This window comes from Clupea harengus, chromosome 22 (assembly GCF_900700415.2).
Source record: "Clupea harengus chromosome 22, Ch_v2.0.2, whole genome shotgun sequence".
Taxonomy (NCBI): Eukaryota; Metazoa; Chordata; class Actinopteri; order Clupeiformes; family Clupeidae; genus Clupea; species Clupea harengus.
In genome coordinates, this window is record NC_045173.1 from 10,837,236 (window position 1) to 10,858,677 (window position 21,442).

The following is a 21,442-nucleotide window of genomic DNA, read 5'->3' on the forward strand; positions in this document are numbered from 1 at the left end:
TGTTGGTCTGTTATGAGGGCTTTGCACTGCCTCATATTGGGAGCTTAAAGGAGACATGGCAGAACCTGAGGCAGGGAACAGGATCACATGATAGGCCTGCCATTACACCTCTGTCTGTCTTGGCAGCCAATTAACTTCCTCGTTCAATAATATTCAGTATCAGATTATGGCTGTAATTGGTTACGTGAGGGAACACTGCTGTTGCTCACTGTGTCCTGGTGAGAAACGTGTCAGAATGGAGAACAAAATGTCAGAATGTGCCAGGTGCTGAACCTTGTCTCCCTCTTTCCTTCATTCCACAATTTAATGAGTCATTTTACTCCATTCCCTGGTATCATTATTATTATTATTATTATTCAGATGGTAAGAGAAGGGGGAGTTTGTTTGGCTCCTGGTGGGCCCACAGCCAGTGAATGAACTTGTCCTTGTTCAGGGCTAATTTGTTGGGTAGAACAGCAGCAGGTGAGGCTTAAAGCAGCTGAAGGAGGATGATTCAATCGCTTGTTAAATCAGCTATCATTTCCTGACATTGTGTCGAAGCACAATTAGGTTTGGTGAGGATGTGCAAACCCTGCAGAAAATGCAGGACAGCGGCGGAGCGCACACAGGGAAAGCCTGACTTAGCATAATAATCACACATCAGTCTGGGGGCACCTCTGCCCCCTAAACATAAACACTCACACAGGAACAAACACAGGCTTCTGTGAGGAAGCCAGGCAAAGAAAGTACCTCTCCCTCTCTCCTTCTTTTTCTTGCTTTTGTAAATATCTTACTTTTGTGTCTGGCTACTTCTCATGTAACTGGCAGCCTATATTTGTTTGTTCATGATACTGTCTACTGATGCACCACATAAGGTATTTCACCATGTTTTCTTTTACAACACTAATGGGAAATTATGACAAAAATTTGAATCAAGCTAGCCTTGAAAACAAAATCGGAAATGTAGCTGAGGAGACAAATTCGATTACTTCTGCCATAGCAGACATAGCAAATGAATAGGTTTATGATTCAACTGGCCATCATGCTAATTTACGCTTTTGTGGGCCGTGGTCATACAAGTGCTCGTCCCCATATATGTTTAATGCTGACCATGGCAGTGATATGGGAATGTGTTAGTGTTGTGTTCATTGTGTTTATATTTCCATTGATATTCTACGAAATATTCTTTCATGCACAGATAATGGATTATTCAAGTGCACTAAATGTACTCTTCTGCTTTTCATTTTGTCGACAAAAGGCTGAATGCACTTCCCACTTTGTGAACAAAAAAAACTCATATAATTTTGTCCACATAACAGTTCTGCTATATTACAGAACGTATGATGCGCTCCAGAGGGGTTTAGCACCATATGTGACTCTGCAAGTTACAGAGGGTATTCAGTCCACGAAAACAAAGGCTGCTTTGATAGAACTTTGATAGACATCTGTGTTTTGTCAAAGTACACAATTAATTATGCCCACAGGCTGTATTCAAGAAAGTATGATGTCCACGAAAGGCTTTCGGTCCAATACAATATATAAGCCGGAAGGTTACAGAATGCATTCTCTCCACGAAAGCAAAGTCTGCTTAAACTTTTGTAGATGTTTGTAGATGTGTTTTTCTAAAGTACAGAATTAATTATGTCCATAGGCTACTGTATATTGCTGAAACCATGATGTGCATGAAAAGTCTTTGGTCCGCTTGTTCCGTGAATAGGCAGATTATAGAATACATGTCGTCCACAAAAGCAACGGCTGCTCAGACTTTCGCAGGCTTCCTTTTCACTTCAAATGTCTACTTCAAACTCAAGGCTAACGCGGTTGTGTTTTTTGTGGAAAAGGCAATACAATGTTAAATAGTTTCATAATACAGAATGTGTTCTGTATAGGTCTGTTACACTTGGCCCTCACAAGATCCCATCATATTCCCTTTGCCTTTGCCTTTGTGTTATGCTGGCTACTGTTCTTGTTGGTGGTGGATGCAGAGGGTATATACAGATATTAAATGATTGAGTGGAACATGTCTGCTGCTTGCCTTGTCTGCAGCAGGAATCTTGAGCCTCTCCATCAATTTCAGTTTGATCAAAGATGACATGACAGGTGGTTTGATGTTGTTTCATAGTCCTTTGTTTCTGTTTTCCCATCTTAGAGCACAGAAACAAATAGCAGAAACAAGTCAGAATTGAAATACTGTTTGTGATAGAGAATGTTTCTCTCTGGCCTAGTGTATATAAATTGTTCTATATATTATGCATTTGAAGTTAGGGCAAAGTAATAAAATAAGCAGCTCCACTATGTCACATTTTACAACAATGAAAAAAAACCATACTGGATCCAGAAAAAGGTCACCATTGATAACGTGGCCTTCAAAGTCACAGCATGTTTAAAACTGCCCTTGCTAAATCACCTTTACAAGTGCCATAATGGCCATGCTGTTCAAAACTATTGCACTCTGTTAACCTATATTGCTTTTTGTTTTTGAAACCTCTAAAGGGAAGAAAAAAAACTGGACAAATCTTTCTCACACTTTTCATGCACAGTGTGATAAGTTTACTGAATGCAGCCTAACTGAGCTGAATTTTTCATGTTGCTTGGCTCAAAGCTAACAAAAGGATTGACACTGGGCCGGCAGGCATTGCTCAACATGTGTGCACTCTGAATTATTCACGTACGCCTCTGGCTTTGATCAATTATTGGTGCAATACTGCTGTACACCTCCATATAAGAGTGTGTCAGTGGCTGGGAAAGTTTGCCTGTACCTATACACCATGGTCTATCATCAGTGTCTTACAGACTTTTCTAGGATTAGACGTCACAGGGAGATATGAATGCACTGAGGGCGATTCATCAATTACGACTTTGTATTTCTGATGAAATACATGGGTGAAATGATTACATCTGTCCCAAGCAAGCACTTCTTCGTATGACAAGTTCTTCTTTGAGACACTACTTTGTTGAAACATGGTTCTCACAGTTTTCAAAAGCATGAACTGACTATCTGATCAAATAACCCCCATATGACTTCAACAAAGTCTGTCTATCAGTTTTTGGATACTGCACGATCCAGCCCAGGACACTGATGCCTTGCCGGAAGACGCTTCTTCACATCAATATGTATCTGTATTTCTTGAATCCATGCTATTAAGGTATGCTAAGGTATGCTATCATTCACAACTCTGTTAAAGTTAAATGTGATTGACCTTAATACAGTATTTTTTGTCACAAATGCCAGTGGCTGCTAATCTGTAATTATCAAGTTTCTTGACTTAATTCTAACCTTACTGCCATTTCTAAAAAGTGTCATTGTAAATTGCAGTAATTTAGGTTTAATCCCATTGGTGCTTTTATGATGAATATCAATACATACCAGGAAGGAAAATATATCAAGGGAATATGAAAACATTTTTTTTTATTTAATTAACCATCCATCTGCTCTTTCCTCAAGGCTGAGCCGCCAAGGTTCACTTAAAATTCATCATTGTGTGTGCAATGGATTTATTTATTTGAAGTGAAAAGTGGCGGTGAAGGTCATATATCTGGAGTCTTTGTCTCTTTGTGTGTGTGTGTGTAGTGTGTGTGTGTGTGTGTGTGTGTGTGTGTGTGTGTGTGTGTGTGTGTGTGTGTGCGTGCGCGTGCACACATATGTATATGTATGAGATACATCAGAGAGGTAGAAAGTACCAGTTTGGCCTCTTAATATGTCATTAAAATGTCCCCAGATCACAGGTTAATGACATCCCTGCCTTTGCCTTTCACTTGTGCAGGTGCTGAAACAGGTCTGGCAGTGTCAGAAAAGGCTCTCTAACTCATTTCCTTCAGGCGTCCTCTTCCCACTCTTCTCTGTTGTCTCTCCTCATTACTCCAGGCGCAGCAAGACAGAGATGGAATAATCATACACATGCTATCAAATATGACAAGAGAAGATATCTGCCTTTTCCCCCCTGTTTCATGCTGTTTTGACACAAAAAAACATCAATGAGAACAGTTGCAACACATTTGGTTTGGATTTTTATATGCTATGATCACTGACTATCACCCAAGCGACCGCCACACAATAAAGAATTTATGCCGTTTGGTTAGGCCAAATAGTTTCAGACAAGGTGCGTTCAGAGTTTTGTCATGTCAGAGTGAAGTTGGCAGTTTTGTTGCAAGAGTCTTCTTGAGTTTTCACTCCTGCAGAGTTGTTTGGGCAGAGCCGATGTAATACCATCAGAAAGCCAGTCAGCGTGCAGCATATGAATGTCTAATCTGACGTTTATTCTCTATCAGGTGGTTTTGGTTTAGATGATGCAAATTTGGAAATGTGTTTAGGCTTGGCCAAGCTGTCAAAAGCTTCTGATTTGCAAGTATGTGATCCATGAAGGAGGACAGACTTGATGCCTGCCTGTAGGCTCACACCACAACACATGTATTCCAGCATCAACATACTGTATACACACAGGTATGCATGAACAATTAAGTACCATAACTTTTAAAATGCACAGTTTGTACAACCAATGATTGGAGGGAATGTGGAGGTATACAAACCAATCGTTTCTATTTTTCAACAAATTAATTGTACAGGTAGGCTATATAATCCCTCTGTATAACACTAACTCTACTCTACAAAACACATGAAGTTTGACTGCATGTGCTGGTGATTTAATTGATGATTTTCTTAATGGTTTCTAGAGACACAGCATTACAGTTCTGAGCGGACAGCTTTTCCTTCCTGCCTTGTAAAAGGGAAGAATGCTTTTCCTGTAAACTGCTGTCATGTAAGCAGCCATGAAGTTGAAAAATGTGGGATATGAAGGGGGCAGTTCTCCAAGCAGAACTAACAAAGGGCTTCTGGACAGTGCTGTCTGCTAAAAGGGAGAGAAAGAAACATTTAGAGAGAAAGAGAGTGTGTGTGTGTATGTGTGTGTGAGAGAGAGAGGGAGGGAAGAGAGGAGAGAGTGAAAAAGAGTGAGAGAGAGAGTTAACAAAAACTATAAGTGCCAGCTGTCTCAGCACAAGGTGAAGCTAATTTTCCACTGATCGCCTGTGTGCCACTTAAACCAATCTCTCTGTCATAAGCAATGCTCATTTAAGCATCGAAGAGTGGGGGAATTTCAATAAAGATAAAACATACTTTATTTTCTCTGTGTGAGATGAGTTTGCACCCGGGCCCTTGTGGATGTTTTCATAAGCCACGAGGTGATTGCCAGAGTTAATATGCCTTCCTGTGTTCTCCTAGTTACTGCAAGTTTATGAGGAAACTGGTGATATACTCCCCAGAATGCTTCATGGGTAGAATATTGGGAGGGTAAAAAAGCAAAGGGGACTATAAACCCCACTTGCACATGATAAACAATCTAATTTTTTAATAAGCGCAGCAGGGCCTGGAGTGGAAGTGGTGTTCTAACAGCCATAATAATGACAGTTGTCCTCTGTGGGACTGTTAAAAGAATATTACTGACTGGGTTTGAGTGCACTGAGTCACATCGTGTAGCTAGTTTACTAGCAATCCTCCTGATCCCAGCACCATAAGCCCTCTCTGATGAGCCCACAGAATGTACTAGAGCAAATTAAAACTGTAATCTTCAAAACTCAGTTCACACCTGTGCAAAAACACACATTTGTATCCGTAGTCTCAAACACAAACTACTTTTTAGATTATTGTGTGAAATTATTTTGTAATTATTATTATCACTGAAGATTTGTGGAATATTTGCCTGTCAAAATCAGAGTCAAACTGGATTTATGATTTAAATTGATTTAAAAATAAATTGTAAATAATTCCTTTCGTTAATTGTAGGAACTATGCACAATACTGTCAGGGGTGATAAAGGAAAAATGTACAGAATAAACTCTGATCTGGTACAGAGATATTGATATGGCAAGGAAATTAATCTTGTCAAAGTAGGGCAAATAAAATTTCCTTTTTGAAGCATGTCAATGATATCTCTATTGCAAATTAGAAAAAAAATACAGGTGAAATACTAAAAAAAATTCTATACTAAGAAAACATCCTAAGACTTTGATGTGTTGTGAAAAGTAGCTTTTTGAGATGGACAATAAGATATATTTAATTCATTCATTACATTAATTAATATGAAACACGAAATTGCCTACTGAATAAAAAATTACTTGTCCTCACCTGTTCTTAACCTTTCACCATAAGGCCTTAGACAAACTTTTCCCGCGCAAGCAGGGTTAAACTTGTCACGAGACTGGTGTATCTGATGTTCATGGGTTTAAACAAAGCGAGAGAGTCGCTGTTTCCCATCACAACTATCCTAGCACTTCACTGAGCGGCGCGGCTGACTCCTGCCGGACCCTCGTCAGCATCGTTTGCCTTCCACCTGTCTCCACTCAGACACACAGACTGCGCTCAGCATCACACCATATCTCAGCGGACCGAACGTGAGGACGCAACCATCCCCGCTTTGTCCTCACCAAACTTCAGCGGCTCTCACCAGAGGAAGACGCTGCGGTGGTGACTCGGTCTATCAGCCCCACTTGCTTGTCATGGAAGATTTGAAGAGCGAATCTTTTGGACTGTCCTTCTAGTCTTACTCAGTGGCCGAACGACAGTGAAGCGGTCCTCCTGAGAATTTCAAAGACCATCCTATTTCCATTGCTTGACTCTTATCTACCAGCAGTTTTCACCACAGCGCGCGCACTCAACTCTCCCTCACTGTTTGAGAATTTTCAACCTTCCACGCGTACAATCTGCGTGGGATCATCGCTCCAGCGATTCCGAGACAGCGGCTGATCCTCAGAAAGGTAACTCAGCTATAATTAAGGATGTTTATTTCTGACTATGACCACTTATGAATCACATTTATTACATTAAGTGAAGCAGCCATTTTGTTACAGTCATCGTATTCACACACAGTCTGTTAAACTTTTTGCAAAAAAATATACAGTTAGGCATCAGTATGAGATGCAGACACGTAACAGTAAAAGCCCAAAAAAGATAAGAAAATACAAATAAAACCAACAAAAAAACCCAACAAAAAAGCAGTTGATGGAAGACTCAATAAGGACATCATTCTCTTGACAGTTGATTTGATAAATGTCCAATTAATTACTAGATGTGGGAATGCTTGTTTTAAGGCAGTGTGTGGTGATTGTATCCTATGTTGAATGTTTGTACACCCAAGTCCTTAGCCTTTTGAAAAAAACATTACATATTGAGCTTTCCCTTTACACAGTGAGGCAAAAGAAGTGGAGGCTGTTTGCCTGAAAAAAGTGGGATAGTTGATCGAGATAGTTCAACGTGATAGTAATGCTTAAATTCTTGGAGGCTTCCGTTGGACTTTGTCATAAGCAAGGTAGAAAGCTAATAAAGATAATGACATTCACAACGCCATCAAGGGAAAGCAACTTTTTGGAGTATATGGCTGTGCCTTTGAAACAGTAACACCAATACAGAGTTTATTTCTGTTTTATTCATTTATGCCCGTCAAACTTATGCATGGTTTTATTTTCAGAAGTCCCCCCCCCCCATAAGTAAATGTTATACACCTTATATTCTGCATAAACAACATTGACACCAGACTCATAGTTACATTTCGGCCAAATTTAGAGGCACTTCATCAGGTTGATCATCCCTCATCCAGCAACTTGTCATCAGTATTTATCTTAACTTATTATGATAATACAGTATTTTAATGAATCTGAAAATCATGGAAGTGACATGCATAGCTGGTACATAGCTGATAAGATAGTAATATTCTTCATTCATATCCTGCCGGCTTTGCTCCTGATCATCAAGGGTGTCATGACACTACTCACACAGACACATTTACACACACACATACACGCGTGCACACACACACACACACACACACACACACACACACACACACACACACACACACACACACACACACACACACAAACGTGAATAGCAACGCCGCTGTAGGGACAGGAATACTGTACTGCCTCTTCATTCAGTTGCCCTGATAGGTTCATGTTGTGAAGCCCAAGTGAAATAAAAGTAGATGTATTACAGTTCTGACAGTCAAAGTATGAATCATGTCTATGTTACTGTAATCATGTATTTACTGTGCAATGGGCCATTCTGAAAACATCTCTGTAATTAGATTTTAACTGACTTTAATCCCCTAATCTTATTTAGAGTTGAGTAGAGGTAAAAAGCTGTATGGAGATGAAATTCAGTAGAATTGATGGAAGGAGTGCTTTGTGGAGATTACTGTACCAGCCACGGACTGTGTTATTTGTCAGTAATGGGTAATTATACACTGTGTTCCCGCATCTGAATATGTTGCATGCTCTATTAGGGGGTCTATTACAGATAATAACCTTTACATTTGCTACTTTGACTGACATGGACCTAAGAACAGGTGCCAAATAACACAATTAAGAGATCAATAACATAATGAGACAACTACAGAGCATGAGATGGAGAGAGTGAAAGGGAGAGAGAAGGTGAGAGAAATGCGGGTGGAGAGAAAAAACATTGCTAGAGGATGTTAGAGAAACAGAGAGAGAGAAAGAGAGAGATATGCTGTAATTAAAGGTAACCAGGGGCAGGAATCCATGGGAAAGAAAAGCTTCCTGAAGGTGTTTTTATTGAATATATATTTATCAACATTAAATGACTTTTTGTTTTGATGGGATGAGAGGGTGGGGTGAACCTTGTGAATAAATGGTGGGCCTCAGACACAACAGAGAGCAACTGCTGAGCTGAGCTTTTTGTCAAATGGCCCTGTTGCATTGGGTCACAATCATTGAAATGAATTATCAATCCACATCCTTTGCTATCTTCATTGCACATTTACTCATGTAGAAACTAATGGAAATATTTAAAACCCCTGAAATACTGTCTGTTTGGCTACACAGGGTATTGTCCTGTAGAGTGGTTGTCTGCTTCTATGTTGTGCATTAGGTGTGTAAAGAGCTTCAAATCATTCACAAATCTTGGTATTCAGGACATAGAAGGGAAGAAAAAGGGAGGAAGTTAGTGGGTGAGAGAGAAATAAAGAGAGGGTGTGTGTGTGTGTGAGGGAGAGAGAGAGTGGCCAGGGATGATTCTTTGGGGAAAGAGAGAGATAGCTGCTTGATCCCCACGTCTGAACTGACAGTCGCCTGCCCTCGCGAGCGATGCAGGGGATTAAAGATTTATCGACCGTTCACGGGTCCAACCTTTACGGGAGCTTCTGAAGTTTGTTTAATTGCAGCTGGAGATCTCGGTAAAGGAGTGCAGGCTATCATTGGGTCACCTTTGCCTGGGCCTTGATTAAGAACTACACAGTCTAATTAAAAACGGACCAATTAAAACATAGTGCAGTGAGTAGTGGAGGGAAATCAGTCTTCCCCAAAGATCATTTTGGTAGTTTGCACTCTCCTGCCTGGTAATGAAAATGCAACAAGTGGCCATTCATTCTTTCATAAACATTTATCATTTTTAACAGAAATCTCCGGACTTGTCAGCCCTTCAGCATTGGGACTATCTCTTTGGGTTATCATTAAATTGTAACAGTAGGACCACACATGTCATATTTGGTGTTTGGTAGCCTGGGGGTTTGTTCTTCTAACATTAGTTTTGACGTGAAATGATGGTAGGCTACTTAGTGTGTTTTGGTGTCAGCCATTTGGTGTATGAAAGGCAAACAACTAAACACTTCAGTCTTGTCAGATGAGTGCTTTTAATGTATTAGGATGAAAATCAGTAACTTGTGTGTCAACTTATGATGAAGTGTCTACGGACATATAAAAACTGCCGGTGATTGTCTCCTTTGGCCACTTGCTTGTTTAGACCTTCCATTTAACATTTTATGCAAAGCCACACACTCACTTATGAAACACGCCAACACCAACCTTCTATGTTTGTGTCCTTATTTCTTCATCAACGGTACACTTCACAAGCTTCCCATAAACCAGGTTCAAGCGTATTAAATGTTCCAAAATGACAGCCTTAGCAGGGATTCCCTCTGCGCGCCAGACCCAAGGGCCAGGGGAAAGTAAAGTTCACAGCCGTGTTCCATGTGTGCAGAACTTGCATATGAACTGTAAATCTACAGAGGCCTCCAGCCAAAGCTTTGACATTTATCCATGGGTCGGCTGGTCAGCCCGCTTTAATATCTCCACAATGGAGTGTACCGACTCTGCAAGCACTGTTTGATCGAAAGGGCAATGTGCTGTATGTTAAGCAGGGTAGATAGTTGAAGTTATTATATTGGCCAGATCTCGTGTGTGGTAGTGAGACATTAGAGGACCAGGTTAGGGAAGGGGATCTTGCAGTATTGTTGTTATCACAGAAGGCCTCTAGTGTTTGTGTGTTTGCAGTACGGCTATAACCAAGGTTACTCGTTTTTAAGAGACTGTTGTTAGGCAGTAAAACAGCAAGATCTTTGCCGTTTCAGGAGAAAAATGTCTCGTTCAAGTTAAATGGTCTGTGTTGAGTGCAGAAATGTATGTTGTATGCCCACACATAGATACATGTCCGTATGTGAATATGTATGTTTATTTCTCTGTGTGTGTGTGTTTATTTTTCTGTGTTTGGTTGTCTACATGACAGGAATACCTCGAAATAAAAATCAATACAGCTGTTCTGTGTTCATGGTTGGCCTTCCATAGCATGTGTGATATGAGATTGCCTGTGGGCTGGCATTGTTTATCTGCTGCACAGAAACTTTGTGGGCCTTTACTGACTATTATCTGCCGGCTTTGTGTCTGACAACAGATGTCAAATTGATTGATGTCTAAATTGATAAGTCTCTTGCCCCCCTGCCTGTACCCAGGCAAACAAATAAAGACACAAATACAACCATGATTAAGGGTCTCAAACCCAGAGAAAAAGAATGAAAGGTGATGGTGGTGGTGGTGGTGATGAAAATGTTGAATTGATGGGAAAGAAGTGAAATTTCTCCCACAGAGCAGAGAACTAGATTGATGTGGTATTTGTAATCATTGCCTTGGCTCTCTCTCTCCTCTCCACTATCCTGCTTTCTTGTATATTGTCAGCGGAAGCAGAACAGATGGAAACAATTCTCAAAGATGAAAAATTATCAAAGAATTAAAGAAATCAGTGTGCTTCAGAAACTTAGAATGTGTGAATGCTGAGGGCGCTTATGTCTGTCTACTTTGCATTTATAGTGATACAGAACTAAACGGAACCTGACCATCCTCCAGTAAAATATTAAATAATAATAATTTGGGCAGAAGTTTAACAATTAAAAGGCATGTATTCAGGTGGGATTGCTCTAGTGTTATTTTCAGACACCTGCCACAGCTATCGTGCTTCAGTGAGTATGCTGTGTATTAGAGCTTTTGAATCATTGCCTTGTCCTTGTCCATTTTATCATTTTATGCTAAAGTTTGAAAGAAACCTTTGGCGATGGGAAGGTCTTATCTCTCAAACTCACAACTTTTTTCCTTAATGTATATTCTCATCCACTGGCATTGCCTTAGGGATGGTCCTAGTGTGCAAGGGTAGGAGGGTGAGAATTGCCCTGGTTTGGGGTGATAATTGGCTGCAAGCCTGCTCTTTTTCATGCCGTTTGACATTCATGGCAGAGATGTCGTCAGAGCAGCATTCTGCTCTCCCCCGTGCGACCCAGGGAGGCCAAGGCGGGATGGCGCGTCCTCGTCACCCGGTTCCCACTGTGGCATATCAGGGAGGTGTAAACCAGATGTCTGTCGGCGGCGGCACGCGTGGCGGGACCTTGGGGCCCAGCTGTGTGGCGTCTGAAGGATGCTTTTTGGCACCTTTTAATGGGAAAAAGCAAGAGCGGGTAGAGGAGCTGCTTTAGAAAAGAAAGTGGCCTGTCTTCCTCCCTTTTCTGCCTTCCCCCCTCTGTCCCTCACTTCCTGCTTTGCTGCCTGGCATCGAATGTTTCCCTCTGCCAGCTTGAAAACGCGGCGCGCGCGTGTACAGATTCCTGCAGTTGTCTTACAGGCTGAATGTGGCACTCACAATAGAACGGCAGAGGAGAGGGAGTGGAGAGGAGGTTTCATTTCTGGCGGAGGCTTTCAGAGAAAAGCACAGTGGCAGGTCCTGGCAGACAATCCTGTATTATTCACATGAATTAAATGATTTGGAGTATAATGCCTGCGAGAAGTCTTTAATTTTACTTGGCAGGCAGGAAATTGTCAAGTCAAGCGCCTGTGCTAAAACAGTATTGAGGTCAACAGAATGTTAAAATGTCAGAGTGCTAAAAAAAAAAGTAAATAAATAAATAATGAATATATAGTGTTATTGTATATTGATCTTGATGTTGGAGGAAAATATATTAACCTTTCTGTGGAAGTTTGTGATAACATCAGGATATCTGATAAATGAGAGTTTAAATAGAAAAAAAATCACATTCTGTCTGACACTTCGATTTTCATTTCAGGGCTCTGCTACCGCAGGTTCAGTAATTAAAGTTTAAAGGCCTGATTCAATGAGCCTAGTAAAAGTGCAGCTTTAAGTCTTACACTTAGAGGTATAGTTTTATACCTGGCAGCATAAAATGCCATCTGAAAGACTAAGTCTTTTTATACTTTGAAACTAAAGATATTTGTAACATTCACACTTTTGTATTTCGTCCAAATATGTCAGCAGTCTGCATCTAAATACATCTATATTAATCAACTACCTTGGTTTTTTTTGCCATGCTTTCTTGACAGACTCTGTTAGACCTGATACAGTTTGATAGGTCTGAATGAGGCCTTTAATGTTCTTCCAGAAACCTCTTGCTACTAGTTGGCACTATGGCGTTACATGTTCTCTAGTCCAAAACATTTCACTTCACTACTAGAGGCACAGGAAATCCCCTCCCGGTCCTTCTTGTCATTATATTTTTGTAACAATTAATTTACTAGTAGTTCCTCTCCAGTAAAGGCACTGTTAACAAGCGAACATTAATGTTGAAGCACTTGATGCTCATTAACTCAGAGACCTGTGAAGGTTAAGAGCAAATGTGGAGAACAGGGGACTGGGTTTTCATTCTTTCAGGTACATTCTAAGAAACCTGGTCCATCTCACAACCATTGCTTAAGCTCTCTCTGGGCTCTGAGCTCTGAGTTTCAGCATGAACATGTGTGTGTGTGTGTGTGTGTGTGTGTGTGTGTGTGTGTGTGTGTGTGTGTGTGTGTGTGTGTGTGTGTGTGTGTGTATGTGCCTGTGTGTGTCTCTGTGTGTGGGTTCATATGCTACTGTGTAAATGTGGGGGCATGGATCTTTGTGTATGAATGTGCGTATTTCAATTTTGCATGCAACCTGGGCATGCCACTTTGTGTGTTTATGCATCTGTGGGTAATTGCCAAGGTGGCACTCTTCATGACAACCTAGGTTGTATGCAGTCAGTTAGAAATAAGCAGTTGTACAAGAATAAGAATAAGAAGAATGATGTACTTTGACAGCTGATTGACAGTTTGATGCATTGACAAAGTATTTATAGCCATTCTACCATCAAAATGAGCCCATACAATACTCATTGTCATTGTCTGAATGCTCGCAGTTACTCGAGTTGAATTAACTGCAGTGTTCAAGAAATATTAAGCACTCTGGTTTTGTTATTGATTTTGTGAGGTTGATTTGCTATTGTATGGTAAGGTTACTTAAAGTACAGTTTGTCCAAAGTGAAATACCTGCATTGATGGAGTCCATGTAGCCCTCAGTGTTCCGGCGGAAAGAAAGCAAGCTTTTCAGTAATGATGATGAAAATAATCACAGTGCTACAAATACAGAAATCCATTAGTTATTCTATGAAATTCACAATGGCATTTTAATTCAAATCAGCCCCAATGACACCCTGAAGCTCTACATCCCAAAATATGATCCATTATCACTATGCTCTTTCATTGCCCTCTTGACTGCAAACTTACTGCGAAGCGTTTGTCATTTGTTTCAATCGCTCCAGCTAATGCGCCCACAGCCGTTGGCCACCCGAATAGGTCAAATGGATTAGCTATTCTGCCATTTCTGTGCTGTTGATATTGTTTATGCAAATGCAGGGCGGTTAATGTTAACTGGAGGAGGAGGATGACATGCCACCCACGTGCTAGTACAACGTCACCTTGGGCAAATCTCATATGTGTGGGTATGGCTGGAAAAAAGAATCCCGGCATTTACAGGTCGCCATATTCCAATTTCAACTAAACCGAATAGAATACACGTCTGTGTAAATAAGTAAGCTGTTTGGATGTAGACTACGTATGTGATGGCCTTCAGTGAACCCTGGTTTCCATCCGTGCTGGGCACTGCGTCCAACTTGAACAGAAGTAATTACTGCCGGACCTTCCCAGATAATAGTGACCCACAAACCGTCGTAAAAGTGGAGCAGAGCGGAGTGAGGTCTAAAAGAAGCCCTCAATTACGGCTTCATTCCAGAACAGATTGGGATAAATATAGGCTTTTGGAATATAGGGGGATGAGCGCCGTGCCGCCTTGACAAGCTCGCCGTTGAATAAATGCAGCTATTTTGGTGTGGTGCTCCGAGAGGAGAGATGAGCTACCTCAAACTCGTAACGACGCGCTGTCACCGGCAAGCCTGCTTTTGTTTGTTTTCATCTGTTTCGAGGGTGACGGTGAGACGTTGTCAGCTTAATACCTTGCCATTTCGAAAAAAAGGGTTTGCTGCTCCCAAAGGCTGCAGTATGGTATAAAGAAGTCACATCACATATCACAGCTGCCGCAGCCCAGAAATATTAATTGTTTCTTAATAACATTCTTGCAACGCAGAGGGTAAAATATAACGTGTCTCTACTCAGGAAACTGTTTTGAAATAATTGATTCCATCCAGACCCTAAATGATTGTGTCATTTAGCAGCGGTGGTCAGCCTCATTCCCATTTGTTCAATATTAAAAAAAAAACTCTTGGCAGGCTTTCAGGAGGATTGACATGCATGTTAGACCATTATGAATTTCCCATCTATAAATGCAGTGTGCTATGAGGTCAATAGCTACTTGGCTTTCTCTCTGACTTTAGCTGTAATTGGATTCCACATCAGGCTGATGTATAGGGAAAACATGGCAGGGTTGAGAGTGTTGGGCTTGGTGATGGCTCTGCTGGATGAAAATGTGTGTGTAGTGTGTGTGTAGTGTGTGTGTGTGTGTGTGTGTGTGTGTGTGTGTGTGTGTGTGTGTGTGTGTGTGTGTGTGTGTGTGTGTGTGTGTGTGTAATCCTGTGCTGGTGTGCATCCTGGTGTGTGTTTTTTTTGTTGTTGTTTTGTGTATGTGTTTGTTTCTATGGTCCTGTGCAACTGTGCATCCCGGTGTGTGACCCTGGCTAATATGGGCAAGCGCCTGTTTGTGTGAGAGAGAGAGTGTGTGTGACAGAGATAATGTGTGAGAATGTGTGTGTGTGCGTGAGAGTTTGTGAGAGTGTGTGTGTAAGTGTCACTGTGAGGCTGTGAGGTGAGTTCCTGCCAGTTGGTGTCAGTAACACACTGAAGCGATGCTAGTGTGTCTCCACTTACAGGAGTGTCTCCGTACTGTACCTCTGCTTGAGCCTGAGATGCCATGGCTGAGCTGTTAAAGCAGCAGGGGACAGGACATGAGGACAGGGGACAGGAGGACAGGGGACAGGAGGACAGGGGGACATGACATTCAGCCCCATCATCAACTGGAGTGGATGAACAGAAAGATCATGTATTGGGATTAACAATGACTAGCACCACTAGTCTCCCTCTTAATATTGTGTATTGACAATATATAGACCTGCATCACCAGTTTCGCCGTGAATAGCATTTACGAATGAATAGTCTCTCTCGCTCTCTCTGGATATAGACACATGCACGACTAGAATGTGTTTTTGTTGGCACCCCAGGCCCTAACGGAATGGAATCGATTAGACTAAGATTACTTCTCAGTATCTCTCTTACACCTCAAAATCCTGCACAATCAGCCCCATGGGATTGGACAGTTGCTCTGTTTTATGGCTTTATGTGTGCTTGGTGTCAAGCCAACTTGTTTACTCTGTTCATTTGACCTTTATTAGGTAGCTGTCTGACAAGACTGGCTCTAACATGCACTGTATATGGTGTGTGTGTACATCAGGAGATCAGTTTTGAACATCTAGATCTCTCAAGTACAGTATACTGTATGTAATAGCTTGGAACACTGGAATCAGAAAAGGGTGTATAGCCAAGTGCGTTTACACATACAAGGAATTTGAGTATGTAATGTGTTTTTATCTAAACAGACAATTAAGGGGAAAATGCAATCAGCTGTATGATGTGTGGTTCATTACTTCTGTCCATATCACTCTCACATGTCCTCCACAACAGAGATTCTGTTGTTGCTACGGAAGTATCTAGAATATGACACATTGAGCGAATGAGAGATGCTACAGTCTTTGATAAATTGTTTTTAAATCTGAACATAATCTCATTTGGACTAAATTTCCACAACTCTGAGAGCAGTCATCTATTCTTGGGTATCACTTTACATGACCTGCCCCACCCCACCTTCTAACTGTGTTAGGACCCAAAGTAAAGTGGTCATTAAGCCTGTATTTCTCTCTCCCGCTTGCTCTCACTCTCTCCGTCTCTGTCTTTCTCTCTCTATATCTCTCTCTCTCCATCCCATACCCTCTCTCTCCCCCACTCTGCAAGTGATGTTGCTAAAATGCTCGTGCCTGCTGATGATCCTCCTGCCCATTTCTGTATTGCTTTTCAGCTGGATGGCAATGCATCAAAACATAAAGCATTTTGGGCCTCATTAAAGGGGCATTATAGCGTGGGTCTGAGCAGAGCACTGGCGTAATCCCAGTGATGAATGGTGTAAGCGATCCCGAGCGCTCCGCCGCTTAAACCATGTTAGCGCGCCTCGTGGCCGTAAGAGCAAGACCTGCAGTGGAGGAGGAGGAGGAGAGAGGAGGTGGGGGCCTGACCCCTCTGCCCACCCCCGATCTCTGCTATCAGTGTGTCGTTAGCGTCCACTTTGGTCCATGGATGAGAAACTCCATCCTGTGCACACCAGAACAGATAAAAGAGGACATGACTCTCTCTTTCTCTGTGTTTTTTTTTTGTTGTTGTTGTTTTTTTTTTTTTTTTCGCTCATCGTCTGTAGGCCATCAAGAATGTAATAGGCAGGGAGAGAATGTCCACTCTTGGGTTCTGAGGACACATTTGTACACAAAACTGGTTTGTGTCAGCTGTGTGTCAGTGTTCTCTCATGGCCATCCTTCATACTTTAGACCAGGACAGGGCCAGAACATGGTCACATTCATTACAGAGTCAGCTGCTGGAGCTATCCTGACATAATTACCTGCCGTGCACTTTGACCTTTGTAATGAATGTCAGTATGATGTATGCAAATGCAGATTACTGTATAAAATCAGCTGAAGCAGTCTCTTGCATAACTAAACCTGTGTGATTAAAACTTGATTATACAAACTCATCTACAAAAAAGTAGTTCATGTCTTAGTTCTGAAATGAATCATCATTCTGTCTTTTCAAATTTCTTGCCATAGTCTTCCATAGTGTTTTTTTGGTCACACATTAGTTTAAATATATTCACTTGAAGTCCTCTTCGAATTACATTTGTCTCTCTAAATAAGCTATGCATTCTTCATGATACTGACATTGACATACATTGTGAGCAAACTGAACCCTCTGGAATGGTCTCTTTCTCTCTCTCTCTCTCTCTTCTTTCTCCTCTCCCGCTTTCTTTTCCCCCCCTCTCGCTCTTTCTGCTGTCCTGATTTTGATAAGCGCTGATTGACTTCCTCGGGAGGTTCCTAGATTACTTAACAAATTGCAGCAGTAGTCTATCGACCAGCCCCTTAAAGAAGACTCCCCTCACTGAGATCTGTAGTGTTTTAAAACTCTTAGCTAGATGCAGTATAATCATTCCTCTTGCCTCCTTACAATTGATTTTAGATCCCATTCCTCTGAAGCCTGTGTTATCTGTCCCACACTGGGGAAGGCCACACTGCATGACTAATAACGATGTGGGCCACGCCATTAACTGAACATAGAAGATGAAGAAGCTGTAGGGATTTGCTTTAATAAATCACCGCTATGGTTCTCATGTAAGGAAATCTGCATTTACGATTGCTCGGCTCAATTAGTTAAGCGATATATGAGCAGTGCTGCCATCTGATTCTTCGGGGACTGGGAATGTTTGATGTGAGCTGTACAAAAAAATCAAGCGTATGTGTCCTGTTTTGTAAACATGTTTGTAATCGTATTTTATTTACCATCACGGAATTCTCAAGTGCAGCGTGTCATGAGGAGTTGTACTTCTTGGCTTCTGTTACAACCAGGGTATTTAAAAAAAAATGATTATTTTTGTATTGATGCTAATGCTAATGTGTACAGTCTAACTCACAGACTCAACACAATTACTTTTTAAGCAGAACAGTTTTATTACCCCTGAAGAGAGAGAGCGTATGTGTGTGTGTGTGTGTGTGTGTGTGTGTGTGTGTGTGTGTGTGTGTGTGTGTGAGAGAGAGAGAGAGAGAGAGAGAGAGAGAGTATGGTACTCTGTGTATGAAATCTCTGCACATACAATCCTAAAAGTCTGCTTGATTGTGTAATGTAGTACTGTACAATACACTGTACACACACACACACACACACACACACACAAACACACACAAACACACACACACACACACAAATCATTGATCATTGATTAAACATGATCAATTATATAATATGACAATAACTAGATGAATTTAGGACCAACATTATAAACATATACTTTTTAAATATACACTATTATGGCCACAAAGACATACAATATTGTGTCATCTTTAAAGTCACACTAAAACTGTATTTGGAGACCTTATGTGTAGTATATGTTCAGTGCTTGAATTGAGATTGATTTTCCACAGAAAACGCACAATAGCATATCTATCCTTATTCATTGAACACACCAGATTATATGAATATGCAAAGAGAATGCTTCATCCAACCCCCCTTTTACAATGCGTGCAGTCCTCTCACACGCCTGGTTTTGTGTCTTTTAAGGCTAGTCTCTTTTTTTGTCTGTTTTTGTGAGTGCTGGCATGCCTCTTAAGTTTGGCTGATTGAGCGGACACGGTTGTCCTGCCATCCATCGCTTCAGCATTCTCTCCACCCTTGCCATCCCAACCATGGCGCCACCATCCGTCTCACCGTGTTTACAATTAATTTAGTTAAGCCGCTAAATCCCTGTCTTCCTGTGTCAATATAGATATCACTGTTTAATGACACCGGGAGGCATTGTACTTCCCATCTTTAAAAAAAAAAAAAAAAAAACACTGTATGGGTAATTTTCTTTCTTTTTTGCAATGCACTTTTTTGGGGGGAAAACAACCATTTCACTGCTTATTTAGTTCTCATAGTAGTGTGAGGTCCTCATGATTCCTAAGCAAGAAGCTTCTTTATTAATCTGAATTGTTCACAGAATATCATAAAAGGTTCTTTTTGCATTTCTGTGCATTTCTGTCTGTTTTTAAAGATATCCAAAGTGACATACAAATCAGACAGAATAAAACATGTCTTGTGCAGATGTACCATCACACCACCAGTGTGAGTCAATTGAGCAATAAAGGATTGCTGTGGTCAAGCAAATTAGGGAACAAAACAGAGAACAGGTTCTTCGCTTCGTATTACAGTTATAATCAGGATAGCAATATTGTCATATATTACTACAAAAATATCCCCTCTTATAGTCACTCATGGTCAAATGTATTTTTAAAGTATTTTTTTTTTAAAATATCATTATTATTTACAGTCTAGTCAAGCAGGCAACTGCTCTTTAGAATTAGAGTTTCTCTTTTGAGTTATCTGAGGGAAAATAACCTAATATTTCTCCTTAAAATAAAATCTCTTGTTGCGCTAATTTTTTCAGTCAGTGAGAAAACAAAATTTCCACTATGTGTTAATGTAAACAGCAACTTTAATGTTGGAGCACAACCTTTTTTGTTATTATTTATGATAATGCATAAATCTTGTACAGTCCATGTGTTTTATGAGGTGTTGACATGTCGCCAGCGCTGCCTGAGAAGTCTAATTCTCTGCACTCCATCTTGTGTGTGTGTGTGTGTGTGTGTGTGTGTGTGTGTGTTTGTGTGTGTGTGTGTGTGTGTGTGTGTGTATGTGTGTGTGTGTGTGTGTGTGTGGGTGTGGGTGTGTGTGTGTGTGTGTATGTATGTGTGTGTGTGTGTGTGTGTGTTTCACAGTTTGCAGTTCACAGCACGAGTGTGTCACCTCGTTGTTGCACATACAGATGCGCTTCCCCGGCTGGCCCACCCGAAGTCCTTGATTGGTGTTATCACAAAGATTTGAACATGACAAAACCCTCTCTGTCCGCTGGGAGAACTCCAGCCTTAGCTGCGAGACACACATGGATTTTTAGACACGAACCTGAGGAAGGGCACAGGCTTATGCCGACCTCACAGCGTGTGTCTGATTTATCATTTCCATTGTGCTGCCTTTTCATTTCTCATCTTAGGGTTCATAACGCCACGAAACCACTAATACATAGGGTCAAAACATCGATCGGAGTACAAAATTCCACATGTTTTATTAAGTAGGCGCCAGCCTTCCCTGTTTGAGCCTGGAATAACACAGTGACATGAGGCCTGCAGATTTTATGTCTTATGAAGCCTTTATTGCACCACAGGATGGGATTTGTGCGAGGGAATCAATAAGCTATTCTACACGAGGCCTGGCTGTTTGAACCTTTATGTGTGACACCAGGGTTTTAGAGTTCCATCTGCTCTCTCTCTTTCTTCTTTTCTCTCTCTCTTTCTCTCTCTCTCCCTCTCTCCCTCTGTCTACCTACCTCCTCTCTCTCGTTCAGCCTTTCTATTTCACATCACAGACATTCCTGTCGGTAATAGACATATTTCCCTTTTCCCTTAGCAACTGAACACATTTCGTCATGAATCGCTCATCGTCCTTCCTTTCATTATAATGAAGACTGTGACGTGAGAACAGGCTCATCAGCCAGCAAGAACAGGCTCTCAGAAGCTCTCTCTCACTCCCTCTCTCTCCCTCTCCCTCTCCCTCTCTCTCTCTCTCTCTATCTGCCTCCCTCTCTCTCTCTCTCTCTCTCTCTCTCTCTCTCAACTGACGGGACTCTCTTAATCAGGACTGTACAATCTGCTACAATCTGTTTGTGCTCTCACCACTGGCCCTTGAAGGGGGCCACTGCGTGAACACCTCACCTGCCTCACCTCACTTGTCTGTTGCAGGGCTCGTGCCCTCTTTTGTTCACTCAGTATGCTAATGCCCGACATGTCCTATGTCAGGGAAGCTGTCAGAAAAAAGGTACTGAAATGGTTTTTGTGTGTGTGTGTGTGTGTGTGTGTGTGTGTGGTTTGATAGGTGTATTGTTTATTTATTTTCAGACCATCAGCTGATCCTTTTTTGAATGCATGAAATAAAATTAAATAATATTTATTTTACTGTAGTTTAGGGTATTTCCAGATTTTTTATTTTGTTTTGTTTATTAGCACATTGATTGGTTGAAAATCATTCATGTACACTTTTCTAGTAATGTGGACTCTAATGGGCTTTGTTGCATTTGTTAATTCTGCTTATA

At 41.2% G+C, this 21,442-nt stretch overlaps 1 protein-coding gene across 9 annotated transcripts in view; it reads left to right on the top strand.

Moving 5' to 3' along the window:
• The first annotated feature begins 6,244 nt into the window (after positions 1-6,244).
• tenm3 (teneurin transmembrane protein 3) overlaps positions 6,245-21,442 on the top strand; it is a 478,631-nt gene continuing 463,433 nt past the window's right edge. For all 9 annotated transcript variants that reach the window (XM_031560115.2, XM_042703120.1, XM_042703121.1 and 6 more), the window contains exon 1: positions 6,245-6,729. The gene's annotated coding sequence lies outside the window, so the exon portion shown is untranslated. The remainder of the gene's footprint in view (positions 6,730-21,442) is intronic.